Raw genomic sequence first — 15,060 nt, 5'->3', positions numbered from 1 at the left:
ATCAACTCATATTTTTAAGTGCTGTAAACAAAAATGCTTAATGATCAAACAGACATGAGACCAATAATCAAAGCAGAATGAAGCTTCTGTACTTTGCAATTAAAAAAGGTCCACATTAAAATGCATTCGAGTGCTCACAGCAGGTTTTCAAGTTGCAATGATAAACAGATGTAAATCACAGTCCTACATGTGATAACGTTGGGGAGGGCAAGATGGTGGCTATTTGTAGAGTATTGTCACATGTACTGAGCTACAGTGGAAAGTTTCTGTTTGCATGCCATCTAAACAGATCATGCCATGCACAAGTATGTCGAGGTAAGAAAGGTCATGGTGGAATTATAGGACAGAGAACACGACAACACAGTACAGGCCCTTCAGCCCACAATGTTGTGGCGACATTTTATCCTGCTCTAAGATCTATCTAACCCTTCCCTCCCACATAGCCCCCTATTTTTCTATCATTCATGTATCTATCTAAGAGTCTCTTAAATGTCCCTAATGTATCTGTCCCCACAACCTCTGCAGGCAGTGCGTTCCATGCACCCACCACTCTGTGTAAAAAAAAACTTACCCCTGACATCTCCCTTACACCTTCCTCCAATCACCTTAAAATTATGTCCCCTCGTATTTGCCATTGTCACCCTGGGAAAAGGTCTCTGACTATCCATTCGATCTATGCCTCTTATCCCCTATGTCCCCTTTACCTCCCCCAATCAGAATTCTATCATCAGGTACATCATGTTTTCTGTGCCCGCCCACAACTACAGAAAAGTCATGCCACTAACAAGTCAACACATAATCCCATGGCTGACATTGTGACAAGGGCAGCAGTATATGCTGCATCAACTCTGGCAAAGGTCACAACAGGTTAGGAAACATTTCCTGATGCCTCCTCTCACTCACCACAATGGTGATCTGGATAAGTCACAAGATAAAGAAGCAGAATTGGGCCATTTGGCCCATCAAAGTTCAGCTACCAGCACAGATGGAGATCTGAAATGGTTGAACATGTTAATTAGCAAATATGGAATAACATTTCCTTTCAAAAGTGTGAGTCAGATGCCTGAATAATGTGACAACACTACACTGGTTAAGCATTTAGTGCACCAGATTGCAGAAGCAGTTGACATTGGATCTCCGCTTTGCTGGCAGTCACTTGCAGTTGAGGATGACTTGCTTCCACTCCAAGTCTGTGAGTTCAAGGTGGCTGACAAAGTCACAGATAGGGCAGGAGGTGCCTGACATGGTGGACAAGTGGTGAGCTAATCCGCTCCTTCTGCTCTTTACCCAAGGCTTCTGTGTCCTCCTGACGCATGGCTGCAAGGTTCTCAACACCAGCCCAAATGCCTCTTCTCCATTTGCAGTCTTACACCAAGTATTCCAAGGAGTCAATGGGAATATTGTATCCTTGAATCTTTTCCTATCCCCATGGAATAGAAGGTCTGTTTGGGAGTCTGGTGCCAGACATGCAGACATGCTCTGGCCAACAGAGCTCGCAGAGATGACTAAGGCCTCAACGTACAAGATGTTGGCCTGGGAGAGGACACTGATGTGAATTTGAAGGATTTTGAGGTGACAGGGTCTCGAGGTACCTACTTTCCAAGTCTGAGAAGCACAAAAGTGAGCAAGGAGCAGTGCTGGCCAGTAGACCATGAATTTTGTGCCAAGTTTCAGGTCTTGCTCTTCAAACACTCTTTCTCTCAATCCATTGGAACTGCTCAGATTCTGTGTTGCTCTTCTTTCGATGATGGGAAATGTGCTATCATTGAGTGAACCCTGTCTCGCCACTATAATGTTTATTTCTGACTAAGCTACTTTGAACCATAAACTGTACTCAATGATACCAAGGCCAAATTACAAAGGCAGGTAGCACGTACTTGTGTGTTTCTTGGAAGCAAAAGAATGAGAAATGACCTAAATAAAGTGTTTGAAGTCGTAAAAGGTTTTGCAAGAATATATACAAAGAAGCTATTTGCTCAGGAGGATTGTGGGAGGGAAGAGAACCGAGAGGACATGGATCTAAAATTAGAGCCAAGGCGATTTAGGAGTGAATGCAGGAAAGTGAGTTTTTACAGAAGACGAGGGAAATACAGAACTCCTACCTATAAAGGATGTCAAAATTATTCAAGTTTTGAAGATTAAATTGCGTATATTTTGGATACATTAGAGCATCAAGATTTACAGACCAAAGAAAGAGCCAAATTAGAACAGAACACTACAGGCCCTTCGGCCCACAATGTTGTGCCGACATATTATCCTCCTCCAAGATCTCTCTAACCCTACCCTCCCACATAGCCCTCATTCATGAGGAAACTGGACAGCAAAGGCAAAATGAACCCTTGTTGCTAAGATCTCCTCAGCACGAAGCATTTCTCCTAACTCTGAACACAGGTAGGCAATGAGCAGAACAAACTGAAGGAGTTTAAAATTAAAGATAAAGTGCCAAAAAATTAAAAGAAAACAAGTGAACAGAATAACTAAAAAGTGCCAGAATTAGGATTGTTTAAAATCTTTTATTGAAACAAACAAAATTTGACAATAAGTTAAATGAGTGGAAAAAAAACTGCAGATGCTGTAAAGCAGAAACAGAAAGTGGTGGGAACTCTCGGTGGTTATGCACTGACAGGGTGGAGAGAAACAGTCAATGGTTCAAGTTAAACACCGTTAAACTGAACTGGAAGGTGAGAAAGCAAGCATGTTTTAAGTTGTGGTGGTGGAGAGAAGAGTGAATGTTTGTGATGAAGTGCAGACCGAAGTTGTCAAGGTAACAATGTCTTGAAAAAAAAACACAGCAATTAGCAACAGAAGAGAGAACAAAAGAAATTGAAGGAACAGCACAACTCTGGAGACAGGAAAAAAGCTGGTTACTTGATGACTTTTGCAATTTCATCAACTCCAGAGAGCTGGAGCATGCCCAGAAGACAAGGTGTTGTTCCTCTATTTTACACTGGGCATCATTGGAGCAAAGCAGGATAGTGGAGAGAGAAGAGTGAGAATGGGTTGGAGGATTAACGTGATCGGCAACAAGATGCTGAGGGTTACCTTTGCGGACCTAACGGAAGTCATACTCTGAGTCGTACAATACCGAAACAGGCCCTTCTGCTCACTGCATGCACACCGACCTTTTTGCTCATCTCCACCAATTTCACTTGCCCCATTAAGTCTGTGAGATGCTCTGCAAAGTAATCATCCAAGCTGCCTCTAGTTTCTCCATTGTAGAGAAGACGACATGCTGAGCACCAAATGCTCAACCTGCCCAGTGTTTCCAGCATCTTCGGTTTATGTGTAAGTTAAACAATTTTCCATTCTCATTCTACAACCATGACCACAAGCACCATCAGACACACTCCGCTCCCTCCTTAAAATGAAGCGTTTCTCAGAGGAAAATAATAAATACCTATGTTTAGTTATAACTAGGTCAAAAAACTACAACTGTGATTCCACCACCTTGGAGGGAAATGGATAATCCACTTTTTGGTTCAAGATCCTCCACCCAAATCCAGATGAAGGGTCTTGACCCGAAAGATCAACTGTCCATTTCTCTCCACAGATGCTGCCTGACACACCGAGTTCCTCCAGCAGCTCATTTTTTGCTCCAGATTCCAGTAGTCTCATCTTTCCATTCAGCAGCACTAGGCTTTAAACTCCAGAAATATTCCATTCTGACACAGAATTAAAAACAGCCCACATTGGGAGGAGGATTAGATGCAGGGAGCTTCAATAAAACTCAGACAACCAGGCTGATATGTGGCTAATCTACAGTGCAGTACAACACTGAGGTGGCTGCTTTTCCTTTAAAAATTCTACAAGCTCCAGAACAAATATATCAGTGCAGGTGAATCCAAGTCAGGACAGTAAGTACCATGCGACTTGATAGAAAGCTCCAAAATGAGAACACTGTTGGAGCTGCAGGATAACAAGTCCCCAGGCCCTGATGCCACAAGGCTGCGTCCTCAGCCTCAGGACTCTACTCCCTATATACTCATGACTGCGTGGTCAGATTCTGCTCTAACTCCACCTACAAGTTTGCAGATGATACCACCGTAGTAGCCCATATCTCAAATAATCAAGAGTCAGAGTACAGGAAAGAGATAGAGAGTTTAGTGACATGGTGTCATGACAACAACCTTTCTCTCAATGTCAGCAAAACAAAAGAGCTGGTCATTGTCTTCAGGAAAGGGGGCTGTGTACATGCACCTGTCTACATCAACAGTGCTGAGGTTGAGAGGGTTGACAGCTGCAAGTTCCTAGGAGTGAACATCACCAACAGCTTGTCCTGGTCCAACCACATAGACGCCACAGCCAAGAAAGGTCACCAGCGCCTCTACTTCCTCAGGAGACTTAAGAAATTTGGCACGTCCCCTTTGAGACTCACCAACTTTTAATCGATGCACCATAGGAAGCATCCTAACTGGATGGGTCACGGCTTGGTATGGCAACTGCTCTGCTCGAGACTGCGAGAAACTGCAGAGTTGTGGACACAGCCCAGCACATCACAGAAACCAGCCTCCCCTCCATGGACTGTCTATACCTCTCGCTGCTTTGGTGAAGCAGCCAGCATAATCAGAGACCCCACCCACCCAAGACATTCTCTCTTCTCCCCTCTCCCATCAGGCAGGAGCCTGAGGGCACATACCACCAGGCTCAAGGACAGCTTCTATCCCACTGCGCTAAGACTATTCAATGGCTCCCTCTTGACCTCACAATCTACCTTGTTATGACCCTGCATCTTTTGTCTACCTGCAATGCACTTCCCTGTAGCTGTGACACTTTGCATTCTGTTATTGTTTTCACCCTGTACTACCTCAATGCACTGTGTAATGAATGGATCTGTACAAACGGTATGCAAGACAAGTTTGTCACTGTACCTCAGTACAAGTGACAATAATAAACCAATTCCTGATGGATTTCAGCCGAGGATCTCAGTGGAAAGTGAGATGGTTAATAGTTTGGTTTTAATCCTCCATAATTCCCCAGATTCATTAAATTTAAAAATAGAACTCAGTTAGGGAGGGTGGCATAAAGCATTGGCTTAAAAGAGTCATTGGGAAAATATTAGAAGCTATCATTGAAGACAGCATAGTGTGCATTTAGAAAAAATCAAGGTAATCAGGCAAAGTCAGCACAGTTTTGTGAAAGTGAAATCATGTTTGACCAATTTATTGTTCTTTGAAGTCATATGCGAGTGAATAAAGAGGAAACTGGTAAATGCATTGTACTTACATTTCCAGCAAGCATTTGATAAGATGCTACATCAAAGGTTATCATGGAAAATCAAAGCTCATAGTTTAGGAGGTACCATATTACCATGGATAAAAGACTAATTGGTAATTGGTTTATTATTGTCACATGTACCGAGACACAGTGACTTTGCATGCCATCCATTTAGATCATTTCAAAACACAGGTACATTGAGGTAGTACAGGGGAAAAGCATTAACAGATTGCAGAATATAGTGTTACAGTTACAGAAAAACTGCAGTGCAGGTAAACAATAAGGTGCAAGTGCCACGAAGAAGTAGATTGTGAGGTCAAGAGTCCACCTTATCGTATTGGGGAACCATTCAATAGTCTTATAACAGCGGGATAGAAGCTGTCCTTGAGGCTGGTGGTGCGTGTTTTCAAGCTTTTGTATCTTCTGCCTGATGGAATGGGTGGGGGGCTAAGGAAGAAGAGAGAATGTCCAAGGTGGGAGGGAGGTTTGATAATGCTGGCTGCTTCTCCTAGGCAGCAAGAATGTGTAGACAGAATCTATGGAGGGGAGGCTAGCTGGTTTACAGTCAGTACAAGTGGGTTTTCTTTCTCGTTGGTACAGTGTAATAAGTGGTGTGCTACAGAGCCTGGTGCTCAGGCGAAAGCACCAAAGCTCAATTTGCTGATAACACAAAGATCAGTTTGAAAGTTATGAACAGGATATGATCTCAGTAATGGAGAGATACAGCACAGAAACAGGCCCTTCAGCCCACTTAAGTGAGAGAGCAAAGATCTGGCAAGTGTTCAGATGAAGAACCCATTTCACTCAAGGGTATTGAATAATGTAGGATCTACCCATCCATGACCAAAATCCACACTGGAAGACTTCAGTATTGCACCTTCCTTATTAGCCAGTTTAAAAATCACTGATCAAAACGAACTTCATAGATTATTCTGGTCATCAATGACCAATTGCTTTTTACTTCTTCCTATTCATTCACAAAGGAAGCATTTATACAGCACCGTACATAACCTTGGGGCATCCTGGCATGCTACACTACGATTTCAGTACTTTAGAAATCTCACTGCAGTTGAGACTAAGGAAAGTGTGGCCACCCTTTCCACACAGAAAGCTCTCCGAACATCAAGATAAAAGACCAAACAATAAAGGATCGCTTACACCCACCCAAGGAGGCGGACAGGACGAGAAGCACTGATCTTCAGGATGTCAGCTCTGTGTCACAGCTAATATTTCCATATGACCATAAGAGCAGAATTATGCCACTCAGCCCATCGAGTCTGCTCCACCGTTCGACCATGGCTGATTTATTTTTCCCTCTCAACCCTAATCTCCTGCCTTCTCCCCGTAACCTTTGACACCCTTACTAATCAAGGACCTATCAACCTCCACTCCAAACATACCCAATGACTTGGCCTCCACAGCATCTGTGGAAGTGAATTCCAACTCTCACCACCCCCTGGCTAAAGAAACGTTCCAAAGGGATGTCCTTCTATTCTGAGGATGTGCCCTCTGGTCCTAGACTCTCCCACTACTGGAAACACCCTCTCCACGTCCACTCTATCCAGACCTTTCAATATCCAGTAGGTTTCAATGAGATCCCCCCTCATTCTTCTAAACTCCACCAAGCACAGGCCCAGAGCCATCAAATGCTCCTCATATGTTAACCCTTTCATCCCTGAGATCACTCCTGTAAACCTCCTCTGGACCTTCTCCAATCCCAGCACATTCTTCCTTAGATTATGGGGCCCAAAACTGCTCACAATACTCCAAATGTGGTCTGACTAATCTCTTATAAAGCCTCAGTATTACACGCTTGCTTTTATATTCTAGTCCTCTCAAAATGAATGCTAACATTGCATTTGCTTTCCTTACTACCAACTCAACCTGAAAGTTAATTTTTAGGGAATCCTGCATTAGGACTCCCAAGGCTCTTTGAACCTCTGATTTCTGAATTCACTTCCCATTTAGAAAATAGTCTATGCCTTTATTCCTTCTACAAAAGTGCATGACCATACACTTCCCTACACTGTTTTCCATCTGACACTTCTTTACCCATTCCCCCAACCTGTCCAAGTCCTTGCGCAGTCTCCCTGCTTCCTCAACGCTACCTGTCCGTCCACCTATCTTTGTATCATCCACAAACTTGGCCACAAAACCATCAATTCCATCATCCAGATCATTGGCATATAACGTGAAAAGTAGCAGACCCAACACCGACCCCTGTGGAACACCGCTAGTCACCGGCAGCCAACCAGAAAAGGCCCCCTTTATTCCCACTCTTTGCCTTCTGCCAGTCAGCCAATCTTCTATCCATGCTAGTACCTTTCCTGTAATACCATGGGCTTCTATCTTGTGTAGCAGCCTCAGGTGCAGCACCTTGTCAAAGGCTTTCTGAAAATCCAAGTAAACAACATCCACTGACTCTCCTTTGTCTATCCTGCATGTTACTTCCTCAAAGAATTCCAACAGATTTCTCAGGCAATATCTCCCCTCAAGGAAACCATGCTGACTTCAACCTATTTTATCATGTGCTTCTAAGTACCCCAAAACCTCATCCTTAATAATGAACTCTAACATCTTACCAACAACTGAAGTCAGGCTATCTGGCCTCCGATCTCCTGCCTTTTGTCCCCTCCCTTCTTAAAGGGTTGAGTGACATTTGCAATTTTCCACTCCTCTGGAACCATTCCTGAATCTAGTGATTCTTGAAAGATCACTACCAATGCCTCCACAATCTCTTCAGCTATCCCTTTCAGAACCCCGGGGTATAGTCCATCTGGTCCAGGTGACTTATCTACCTTCAGATCTTTCAGTTTCCCAAGTACCTTCTCCTCAGTGAAGGCAACTGCACTCACTTCCGCCTGAGGACTCCCGAATTTCTGGCATGTTGTTGGTGTCTTCCACAGTGAAGACTGACGCAAGATACTTATTCAGTTCGTCTGCCATTTCTTTGTTCCCCATTGCTACCCCTCCAGCGTCATTTTCCAACAATTCAATGTCCACGCTTGCCTCTTTTGCTCTTTATATATCTGAAAAAACTTCTGGTAATCTTTTATATTAATGATAGCTTTTCTTTATATTTCATCTTTTCTCCCCTTATTGCTTTTTTAGTTGCCTTCTGTTGGTTTTTAAAAGCTTCCCAATCCTCTAGCTTCGCTAATTTTTGCAATATTTTATGCCCTCTTTTGCTGTCTTTGACTTCCCTTGTCAGCCACAGTCATCTCATCCTCCCTTTAGAATGCTGCTGCTTCTTTGGGATAAAATGAATCCCTTCTACAACCAGTATTACAACCCCAGGTTACCTGCCCATTCCTTACTATTTGTGAGATGAAACCATGCACAAATTGTCTTGTGGATTTCCAAAATTAAACAGAAACTTTATATTCATATTTTTGCTCTTGTCTTTCCTGTTAATAGTCCATAACATTGCACACTGCTTCATGTTGGATGCACTTACAATGAGCACTGGGCTTCAAAAGCTTTAAGCAAGTACTATAGTTTTCCATATGTAAACATTGAACCACTTTGATCCTACAATTCCTACTTCCTGCCACAAATAACCCAACAACCACTTTCCCACCGTGACATACAGGAGCTCAGTAGTACAATGCCAAAGTCAGATTTCTCCAGTTCCAAATGCTGGTGTTTGATGAACACACTACTTGCTGAGCAAACAGCTGAGACAAGTTTTGTACAAACCTGCTCTCCCTTTAACACTCCCTTAACTTTCAACACCATCCAACCTTCCCAAGGAAGGGGGAAAACCGCACAGCTCTGAACGGACCATCTAACCAGCCACCATAAGAATAATGGATTACACTCACGTTACGAGAGACAAGAGACTGCAGGTGCTGGGACCTGGAGCAAAAATAAACAAGCTGCAGAAGGAACTCAGCTAGTCAAGCAGCATCTGGAGAAAAATGGAGAGTAGACTCCTTCACCCGTATCCACCTAGTTTACCAGTGTTTGCCCCCAACCCTCCCCCTCACCTCTGTGTACTGGCCATTTCCCCTCTATTATAACATTCCAGGTGAAGGGTCTTGACCCGATACATAGACTATCCACTTCCCTCCACAGATGCTGCCTGACCTACTGAGCTCCTCCAGCTGCGCATTTTCTTCCCTCACATTACAAGAAGCTGCTTTGATTTACTCAATAATTTTGCACTTTGATTACTTTGATTGATCACATGTTGCTACAATTTTCTCTTGTTATCTGGGATACATTGAATGTGGATTTATACATTTTTGCCACCTTTATAATCTCCGACAACCAAAAGTACTTCACAGTTAATGAGGTTTCCTGTTCCCTGAAAGCAATTAGGAGTGTAATGTAGGAAATATTGCAACCAATGCCTGCTTTGCAAGTACCACAAACACAATTGTGTTTGTGCTCCAGTGATCTGGGTTAGTGATGATGATTGAAGGATAGACATTGACTATGACATTGCCCTTCTTCCTCTATAGCCAGAGGTCTTTTACATCCACCTACAAGGGCAGTGGGACCTCAATTTAATATCTGGTCTGAAGCTTTGGACTGAATTTTGTGGTCAAGATAGGGAGCCAGAGTCTTGTGGCGAAGAGGTAATACAGCTACCACTGACACCATTAAAAGGAAAGATTAAAAAAAGGAGCTAATGACCAATTGGCCAAGTTATGTGATGCAATGCAAAGAAAAACTCATTAAAAGGCAGTAGCCACACTGGAAACTAAAACACAGTACCAGATACACTTAGCCAAATACTTGTGACTATAATGATAGGAATCAGTCTCTAAGTGGAACTACTGAGGCAAATTCTTTGCAGTTAATGATACTAAAATACAAACTGAATGTCAGAAGAAAATTTTGTTTGAACAAAAGCTCACCTAATTTGGCAAACAAAAGTGTAGTCTATTGTAATTTCCAGTCTCAGTATTTGCTGTGCAGAACTGGATTTATGAAAACACAAAGGCTATCACAGTTCATCTCTTCAACCATGCTAAATTCCTTAGAGGACACAAGCAAGGGACCAGTGCCTCAAAAATAACACCACTAGGCAACTGAGGTCCACCACCCCCAAGAACCGCAGGCAAATGACTCATTTTCTGTCAACTGCTCCCTCGCCAACAGGGCTCCCAGTTACCTGAACAAATTATGGAGCAAATGTCTACAACAGCGAGACTTGCAAAGTTCAAAGCACTGAGCTGGACAGCTCAGAGATTTAGAAATAAAGTGCTCTTCAGGGAATGAGATTACTTTTGGATGTGCACTGGCCACAAATTGAAATTTAAGACAAATCTAGAAACTACACAGGATGATGATTGGTCATTCTGATTGCTCAATGGTACTCCCACCTGGAGAAAGACAATACAAACAACAAGATGAAAAAACAATTTGAAGAACAGTTGTCATGTGACAAAAAAAAATCAACCCCCCACCACCCCTCCTCTCCACACAATAGGGAGCTTCACCAACAGGGTAAAAACCTATCCATCACAATAACAGCCCAGAGAGTCTGTGGATCACATAGCTGTACTTAAGATGCCAGGACAACCAGCACGAAAGGAAAGGAGAAGCAGAAAATGTGAAAGGCGGATTACCAAGCAGGCTGGAGACTGGAAGCAAAACCAAACTGTGGAAAGACACCACTTTTAATTAGTGTGTCTAACTCTACCAATGAACAGACCATCCTAGAAACAGGGCTGCCTGGCAGTCCCAACTCCCCCCAGATACAGGGCTCCCGGCAGATCCCACCCCAATCTATATCTGGTGACAGGAGCAGATGCCTATTCAATATGGAGCTTCATCTATTCACTCCTCAATCTCTTCCAAAACATGGTAACATGTGATCATTATTTACCTGTGGGAATCTCCACATGTATCCCAACCATCCCTTCCTGCATCCACAAGACAAAATCCCAGCAGAGCAACACAGTCATTTTCAACTACAAGTTTCCATTGACAGATACAAAATCTCCAATGTCCAATTCTTCCCAGTCATGGAAGAAGCCTTGACCTTGGGCACCGTGTTTGAGTGACTCCAGAAGTTACAGCCAAGCAGCTATAAACCTTGGCCATGGAGACCAGGACTTCCTTGGCAACTCATTAAAAAGTCTCTCCTACAAACTTAAAATGTTAACTTTTGTTCACAGAGCTGAGTGGTTCACTTTAATATTTGCAAGTCATCTACTTACAAGGGAAATCTGCTTTCCCTAGGAGCCCATTAACCATCTCCAATCTGTCACAAACCACGCACCACAGGGGAGTCTGAAAGTTTAGTTTCAAGCTTAATGACGAAGTCCTCGTTAGTTCCCTGACCGAGGCCAGAACATGCCGTCTGTTGACCAATGAACAATTCACAGCTCACACAACACATCTTAAAACAAACCAAATTAAACATCTTCTTGAGGCCCAAAGCTAAAAAAAACTGAGGTGTCCATCGACCCGAAACTGTAGCTCCGCTATTACACACTGGTCCACAAACTACTCTTCAAGAAACTTCTGTGTAGCATTACAGTAGTAAGGAGACCTGGGAGTGAGATGTGGATCAACAAATGATACCACTCAGAGCAATGTGGACAAGGCTGCTGAAGGTTACATCTGGAGCAAACTGCTCCCCTTCACCACACCATTAAATCCAGAAATTCCAACCTTGCCTGGGAGGTGAACATTGGAGTCAACCTCACATAACTCTTCCTGCCGTCTCATTTGATAATGGCCTGCAGGTTTATATAACCTCAGCAAAACACTGCAAGGAAATTTGAAGGAGTATTATCAGATGAAGTACGACACCGACCTGTATCAGGTGACCAAAAACTTGGTCAAACTTTCAAATATTAAGGAGCAAATTGAAGGAGAAAGGCAGTGGCTTGAGGAGGGAGATCCAGCACTGAATCCACAGGTAGTAGGCAAACAGTGCTTAAAGTTGCAGAGAGTGTGTCTTCCAGATGTAGCCCCCAAAGCTTTCCACTGCCCCCACTCAGCAACTCACTACTGGCTAGATCTTCAGTGCCTATATCAACCCAAGTGTACTTGAGCGCTAGCTCCCCTGACCACAAAACAAGGTGAAACAAACTTCAAGACCCTTTCCAAGAAACCACCTAGAACATAGAACAATTACAGCACAATTCAGGCCCTTCAGCCCACAAAGCTGTGCCGAACATGTCCCTACCCTAGAAATTACTAGACTTACCCATAGCCCTCTATTTTACTCAGCTCCATATACCTATCTAACAGTCTCCTGAAAGACCCTATCGTATCAGCCTCCACCACCGTTTCCGGCAGCCCATTCCACGCACTCACCACTCTCTGAGTACAAAACTTACCCCTGACATCTCCTCTATACCTACTCCCCAGCACCTTAAACCTATGTCCTCTTGTGGCCAACAATTCAGCCCTGGGGAAAAGCCTCTGACTGTCGACCCTATCAATACCTCTCATCATCTCAATCAGGTCCCCCCTCATCCTCTGTCTCTCCAAGGAGAAAAGGCCGAGTTCCCTCAACCCTCTTTCATAAGGCGTGCTCCACATTCCAGGCAGCATCCTTGTAAATCTCCTCTGCACCCTCTCTATGGCTTCCACATCTTTCCTGTAGTGGGGCGACCAGAACTGAGCACAGTACTCCAAGTGGGGTCTGACCAGGGACCTAGATAGCTGCAACAATACCTCACGGCTCCTAAATTCAATTCCCCGATTGATGAAGGACAATACACCATATGCCTTCTTAACCACAGAGTCAACATGCGCCGCCACTTTGAGCATCCTATGGACTCGGACCCCAAGATCCCTCTGATCCTCCACACTGCCAAGAGTCTTACCATTAAGACCATATTCCGCCAACATAATTGACCTACCAAAGTGAACCACTTCACACTCCTGGGTTGAACTGCATCTGCCACTTCTCAGCCCAATTCTGCATCCTATCTATATCCCTCTGTAACCTCTGACAGCCCTCCAAACTATCCACAACACCCCCAACCTTCGTGTCATCCGCAAACTTACTAACCCACACCTCCACTTCCTCATCCAGATCATTTACAAAAATCACAAAGAGTAAGGGTCCCAGTACAGATCCCTGAGATACACCACTGGTCACTGACCTCCACTCAGAATACGACCCCTCAACAACCACTCTTTGCCTTCTGAGGGCCGGCCAGTTCTGGATCCACACTGCAATGTCCCCTTGGATCCCATGTCTCCTCACCTTCTCCATAAACCTCGCATGGGGTACCTTATCAAACGCCTTGCTGAAATCCATAGACACTACATCTACTGCTCTCCCTTCATCGATGTGTTTAGTCACATCCTCAAAAAATTCAATCAGGCTCATAAGGCAGGACCCAACAAAAAAACAAAATGGAGCCACATTAAAACAGCACTGTACAGACCATCACCGCAAGTGAACATGAAGCTCACCAGTTACAGCTCAATTCAGTACTTCGGAAGATTAATAAAACAAAAAAAAATCATTGTTCTTTGTTTTACCAAGTCCATTTCATTGCAGCCACACCATAGAGGCTACAATCAAATTATCAGTTCCTAAGCATGGTATTGACTGCCTACACATTCCTAAGGTATCCAATTTAAGTTGGGAGGAGACGGCGTAGGGGTTGGAGGGGGATTTGGTTCCATGAAACCGTGCAACAACTGAACACTGCTCACAGACCTTGGGTACTCCACAGAGCAACCCACAAATTCAGAAGATTCAGTGCACAAAACGCATCTCAACATCCACAGCCGATTGGCAAAAGACATTCCCAGACACAAAAGTCTTACTCAATTTGCAGCAATTTAATCTGATTTTTATCTGAGAGATAGACTGTCCAGGAGAGAACAAGAATTAAGGGTTTCTCTTTCCTTCCCCTGGGTCTCAATTACAGCAGAAGAAACCCTGAACAAGAGTTCTATTTTTGCAAGAAAACATTATGAAACACCTTAAAAAAAAACACAGCATCTTGGAACAAACCCTACCCGCTGTGATTTTCTCAGTTATATGAACTCCAATTACATACATTTAAAAATAACAGTGTCATTAACTTACCAACATAATAAAAGAAACTTCCTCACCAACAGCTGGCTATTTTTCCTGGAATTCTTATCCACATATACTATAGGTTGCCGGCAAACTGGTTGGTATTCAGAATTCCTGCATCACTTCAGATATATTGAAGAAAATCACACAATGCACCTGTTGTTCGAAGGCCAACATATCCCACTTCAATCCAACTTTGACTTTTAACCAATCTGCTGCAGTTTTCAAAGCCATGCATCTTTGTTTTAGGGTGAAGTTATTGGTGTACATATGCATCAGTAGGAAGGTACTTTGTATATCAAATCACTGCTAACAGATTACAGCCACGAAGAATGTGACTCTGCTCCAGAGCAGATGTTTGGAAACACTCCAGAGGAAAAACAGAATCCAAAACTTACACCTAATAAAGTCATAGGGTCATACAGCATGGAAACTGGCCCAATGAGTCCGAGCTGACCACCAAGCTCCCATTTACACCAATCCTATGTTAATCCCATTTTATTCTCCCCATATTCCCACCACCATCTTCTCTCAGGTTCACAATGGGGACAAGTTACAATAGATAATTAACTTACCAACCCACAGATCTTTAGATGCGGGGAGAAAATAGGAGCATCTGGGGGAAATCCATGCAGTTACACACAACTGTGTCGTCCATAGACTGTCTCAAGTGATAGTTGTAGGTGAAGGGGAAAACCATACCCCAAGCTAAACATCACCACGAATGTTGTCAACAGGGAGCTGGAACAGCTGTTGACAAGTTCAGACTAGAATGACTTTTTCTTTTTGTTAGTTCTGCACACTCCCAGTGGTTGCAGAGCCTGCGCCACTCAAAG

General features: G+C 43.5%; 1 protein-coding gene across 1 annotated transcript in view; it reads right to left on the bottom strand.

Moving 5' to 3' along the window:
- The window catches only part of pot1 (protection of telomeres 1 homolog), a 266,060-nt gene that overhangs the window by 236,678 nt on the left and 14,322 nt on the right, over positions 1–15,060 (bottom strand). The window lies entirely within an intron of this gene.

Source organism: Pristis pectinata, chromosome 15 (genome assembly GCF_009764475.1).
Source record: "Pristis pectinata isolate sPriPec2 chromosome 15, sPriPec2.1.pri, whole genome shotgun sequence".
Lineage (NCBI taxonomy): Eukaryota > Metazoa > Chordata > Chondrichthyes > Rhinopristiformes > Pristidae > Pristis > Pristis pectinata.
This window is presented reverse-complemented; position numbering and strand designations above follow the sequence as displayed.